This window comes from Acartia tonsa, chromosome 7 (assembly GCF_053477335.1).
Source record: "Acartia tonsa isolate MP-2025a chromosome 7, ASM5347733v1, whole genome shotgun sequence".
Classification (NCBI taxonomy): domain Eukaryota; kingdom Metazoa; phylum Arthropoda; class Copepoda; order Calanoida; family Acartiidae; genus Acartia; species Acartia tonsa.
This window is the reverse complement of record NC_137266.1, coordinates 5,220,430-5,226,085: the sequence shown is the minus strand read 5'-3', so window position 1 is coordinate 5,226,085 and position 5,656 is coordinate 5,220,430.

The following is a 5,656-nucleotide window of genomic DNA, read 5'->3' as shown; positions in this document are numbered from 1 at the left end:
TAGTAGCATAGCTACTCTATATATGTAGAAACTCATTCCTTCGACAAATACTCATATTAAAAACATATACTGTTCAACCTATAACGACAAACGTTATTCGGTGGTATTTTACACTCTCACAGTATAGTTGCCATGCCTCTAGAGGCCTCAGGACCACTTGATGTAAAGGGGGATTAAGAAGTCGATCTACCAACTCTTTATTTTTATTTTTACAAAGAAGAGGTAGAAAGAATTAGGGATATAGTTATTTGTTTTGGGAGGGTGGTGGTACCCTTATCCAAAATAGTTATAAACCTTCTTGGGACCTAGGAGAATCTACCCTGTTAAGGAGAACCCGATCGGTACAACGGTTAGCGAGATCCTTCGGTACAGACACACAGATACACAGACAAACATCCTGTTACCTATGACTTATGAGAATCTTCAATGTAAAATTGGTTAAGCCGTTAGCAAAATCGTTCGCTACAAACACACACATAGGTAGAGATCCTCAGGGAGTAAGGGAGGGGACAATGGGCAATTAATTCAATTTAAGAGTTATCGCTGAAAGACTATGAAATCCAGAATAATCTAGACAATATGAAGGAAATTATAAAGGGAGAGTTAATACAATACAGAAAACAATAAAATAAGAAGAAAGTTCCAAGAAAAAAAGCATTCATTTGAAAATTATATTACCAGCACATCAGACTGACGTAACCATTATGTAATTAATAACTAGAAAAATCTCCCTGGGACCCATTCAACCCATAGCCCCATAACCCAAAATTTAATTGGATTCTTAAATTGTTTATTAAACAATAAAGTTTTTATCTATAAACTGATATTTTCTGGAGAGAAAAAATTGTTAAAACCAGCCACATCATAACAAATTAAGTTTATTGATACTTGTCTGCAAAATTCAAAATTAACAAACGAGTTAGCGGCATTCTGTGCTCTAGGACCCAAAGTCAGTCAGAAACTGTTAAATTCTTGCACATTCCCTTTAAGCCAGTACCCAAAGTCTGAGACTCCTAAAAATTGAATATTCGATCCATTGTCCCCTCCCTTACTCCCTGAGAGATCCTAGTATTTTTATACAAGAATATATTTAAACATTCGATTCTTCTAAGCATATGGATGTGTCAAGCAAAGATGCTAGAGCAAGAGCGAAACAGTCCAGCGGATAGTGAGATCATTTGATACACATATATACATAAGAACCAAACACTTTCTTATAAAAATCTTAAGGGGCGTCGTGGCTCATTGGTAACACACTGTGCTACGGTGGTGAGAGTTTGAGTTAATTTTCCATGTGTTGACTCGAATTTCTTTTCTCAATAATAATCACACAACTTCCCCTGGTTGTGTAAGAAGGGGATTATTGAGTAAGTTTGGATACTTAATAGTCACGTACATAATATCAGTACTTCCCTTATCCCAAGCTCCTCTGCAGAGAGCGTCATTCATTACGGTGACTTAATTTGGGACACCTGCCATACTCGGCGAGGGTGAGGTAATAATAAGTAGCTCTCAGGAGATAGCGGGTCAAGTCATAATGTGCTTGAACGTGGAGCTTGATAGCCCTAGTGGCTATACAAATGTGTCTCAACCTACTCCATGACTACTTAGGTCCAAACCCTAAGAAACTATGGCTAATCAATCAATCATAAAAATCTTTATTTACCGAAGCTCTAAACTTTATCATTTCAACGTACATGAAGTATATTTTAAAATTAACAAAAAACGAACATTTATAAAAGGATTTTTTTAGGAAAAACTTTTTTTATTCTTAAACTGTGAAAATATTTTTCTAACTTCCTTAACTTTGGCTGGAAGTTTAGAACAATAAATCAAAATTGCATAGAATATTTGGAATATATTTGAATATTCTTTCTACTTGGCTGAACAATCTAAAAACAGCTGCTGTTAAAACAAGAATGGTTAATGTCCATTGCTATTTATTTGCATTGTTTTAACTTTTTCTAACTACCATAAACATCTGCACGTATTCTGGTTTCTCAAATATATATGTATATAAAAAAGGTTTACTGTTCAAAATGTGCAGAACATATAGATTTTTGAAACCAAATATTGATTCAACTTTTAAAAGCAGTATTGTAGTTGTTATCATACTCTGTCACTGCCGTCAATTATTACTATAAAAGAACATTTTAATTGTAGAGTGGTTGCACTTTTTGCCTTCAAGCTAAACAAACATCTACATAAAAGTAGACATACAGACATTCTTAAAGAAATATATTTAGCACATTTTATGAATATTATTTTAAGTTCTTATAACTTAGAGATCTAAAAGGATAGGTCAAAGAATGATGTAGAAATTTACGTCCCCAATAATGACAAAATTAACCACCCTTTTGTAGACTTAGATTTTTAGTTAGAAGGTTTGGACACACCTAGTTTCGCCCAATCAATCAAGATTTTATAAAAGTACCCAAAGTTTTTAAGCTAATCAAATAGAGAACCATTTTTTTAAAACTTTGGGTACAATAATGATTAAACGTAGTATTTATTTCTATTTTTATAGACTATTCGGATCTACTGCAGTTCACGGTAAAATATTGCTGGTAACGAATATTGCCAAAAATCTATGAAATTTAAAGGCTGCTAGCGGTATAAGAAGGCCTACAAATAAGGCCAAGATCCAATGATGCACAGGGAAAGCTTTACTGAAGAAAAAACGCGTAAAATAGGCCTTTTTCGCGCATTTCTCTGCACTGCGAGATATTTATGCATTATTGATTTATGGCTATTCCAGATAATTTGTAGGCCTTCTTATGCCGCTTAAAACAGTGTGCGGGCATGATCTGTACGTTCAGCCGTTTAGCAGCTAGCAGCCTTTAAAATTCATAGTTTTTTGGCAATATTCGTTACCAGCAATATTTTACGGTGAACTGCAGTAGATCCAACTAGTCTACTACTTACAAAACTTTTCTTGTTCAAAATATCTAAAGTCTCAGTTGGTCATACATTGTAATAGACATTTATTTTAAATGAAAATGGCATATTTTCTTTATTTTGCATCATAAAACAGTGTCTCCAGACATTTTTATTACAAGAACGACAATATCCATAATATTTCAAAGTAACATATATAGTGATTTTATTTATAACGATAATATCAAAATGTGAAATAAAATGTTATGCCCTCTATATATAACTGACTGAACCACTTAACCGATCGAGTTCTTCATTTCAGGAAAATTACATAAAGCTCGTAGATTTATTTAGTTAATTTTATTGTTTTCTTCCGCCCTCTTTAAAATACAACACTTATAAACTAGAGGCGAAGCAACTAACAATAAAAATTAGGGGAACATAGTAATTTTTTGTTAAAAAAATAATCCTCTTAACGCAATAATTTCGGTTACCAAAAACTTAAATATATAACTAACTTCAGACAATTAGGTGGACGGACAGAGACGTCTCATAGAGTAACTAGACTTAAACAAAATATGTATCTTCAGTAGACGTGTCGAAAAAATTACTTTTTTTTAATTTTCATTATTTACCGACAAAAAAAAATAATTTTATTTGACAAATTTGAACAATTATGTCCATTAGTAGAGCAGCAATGGAAGTAAAACAGTAATTTGTTATTTAAGAAAAGAGGAAACAAGAGATAAGTAGAATGAAATAAAAAATTAACACGAATTTATTCACTTCAAGCTATTAGGGTACTAGCAATAGTTAAATATTAAGTAGTCAAATTATGTAAATCTTCGCTCTACCAACTTTTATAAGATACTTACATATGTATCCATAAGTATTACAAAACTTTATTCTGCACTAATACCTCTAGGTCCCTAAAGTAATAAATTGTATCAATAAAATGAAAATCAAAAAATGTAAAATGAACATATGCTAGACAAAGAAAATATTATTTCTATAAACACACATACCAAGTTTATAGAGAGTAAATCAAATCAGTGTCACTACCAGATGTTGGCAAATATATATTTTATGCAATTCTTGCGGTATCTAGTTTCAGGATTTGCAAATTGTAACTTATATTTTATCACACTAACACTGTCATATTATTAGCATAATATCATTTGTTTTTTACACTTTTATTTGTTAAAAGCATTAAAACATAGACATTACATAAATTGACCCTAAAAACTAAAAGTAACTATTTTTTTTTTGAGACCGATTCCCATATAATTTAAATTGGGTTACCTTATCATAAAGATAGAGAACTATAAAAAAAAAAACAATAAAACCCTAGTTCTTAGGAATTCCCTATAAATTTTATAATAACGCAGCTACCCTATGTTAAATATACAAGGTTTTATTTTTTTTTTTTAATTTATAGTTTATATATTTTCTTGAATTTCCGTTTAAGTTATTTTTTAAAATAATGTTTTTTTGTTTTCATACAAGCTATTGTTAACTTTTAATTCAAACCTACTTTAACCAATGGACACCATTGTCCTTGTAAAGTATAAATGATCAATTTTTTTTAAATAGATCAACTATGGGTCAACCCAAACACCATCAAATCTAACTGAACCATTTTCATCAGCTCAACTTGACAATGCTTCTCTAAAACTGGGCATTGAGTTTGAGAACGACCTGCATAAAAATAATTGTGACACATATGTACAACTTATTCTACATAGTGTTTTTAGGTAATAGTATTTAATTTGAAGTTTTCAGGGCTGCTATTTGAAATAGACTGCCTTTTTTTTACAAAGATATCCCTTTTCAAACAGCATCCAGTATACAACCGTCTTTGATTGTCGGTCTTTCAAGCATGCTAAAAAGATAATTTATTATTTCTATTTCTTAATTAATCCTTTTCATCCCCCCCGGCAAAGTGTAAAAGTGGACAAAGCCCAAATTGTATTGAAATTGTGTCAAAAATGATTTATGTTACGTAATACAAATGAGGGATTATCCATCTCTTTTTTAGGGGTTTTCTTGCTCATTTCTCGTCTCATCTCCCTCATAATTTTAACACAATTTGGGCTTTGTCTAAAAATGTTGAGACTGAGTTCATAACTAACTTTTCATCAAAATCTAAGCGTTAATGTTTATTTTTAAAATATATTTTTCCTTAATCATTTTACTTAGTGGTGATCAGACGGCCATATATCATTTATAGATTATCTTCACTACTAAAAGTTATATTTAGAGTTAGATAATAGATATTTCTCGTATTGTATTATAAACGGCTTTCCGCGGATATAGAATGTACAATTATAAGATTAAAACTATTTTTTTAGCCCCGAGGTGCCGGAGGCATCGGCTAAAAAAACTGGTTTTAATCTTATGATTGTACATTTCTATATTCGTAGAAAACTGGATATAAAACGATGCTAGACATAGTTTTTTCGTATGGATGAGAACCGGTTCCTATCCACCGGATTCGAAGGAATACGAGAAAACTAATTAAATAGTTTACAAAAGAAGCAATTTGGTAAATGATTTCTAGTTTTTACTTTAAGAATTTTAGCAATGCAAAAAGAAAATTAAAAGTTTTGCACAACATCTACAAAAGAATGAAAGAAAGTAAAGTGCCATCGAAAACTATCACTAGAAAAGAAGCTGAAAAAAGTCTTGTGACGTCATAAAAATGAGGGATTATCCATCTCATTTGAAGTGGAGTATTACAGACCTTATGTTCCTGAAAAATGGTTAATTTCTATGTTGC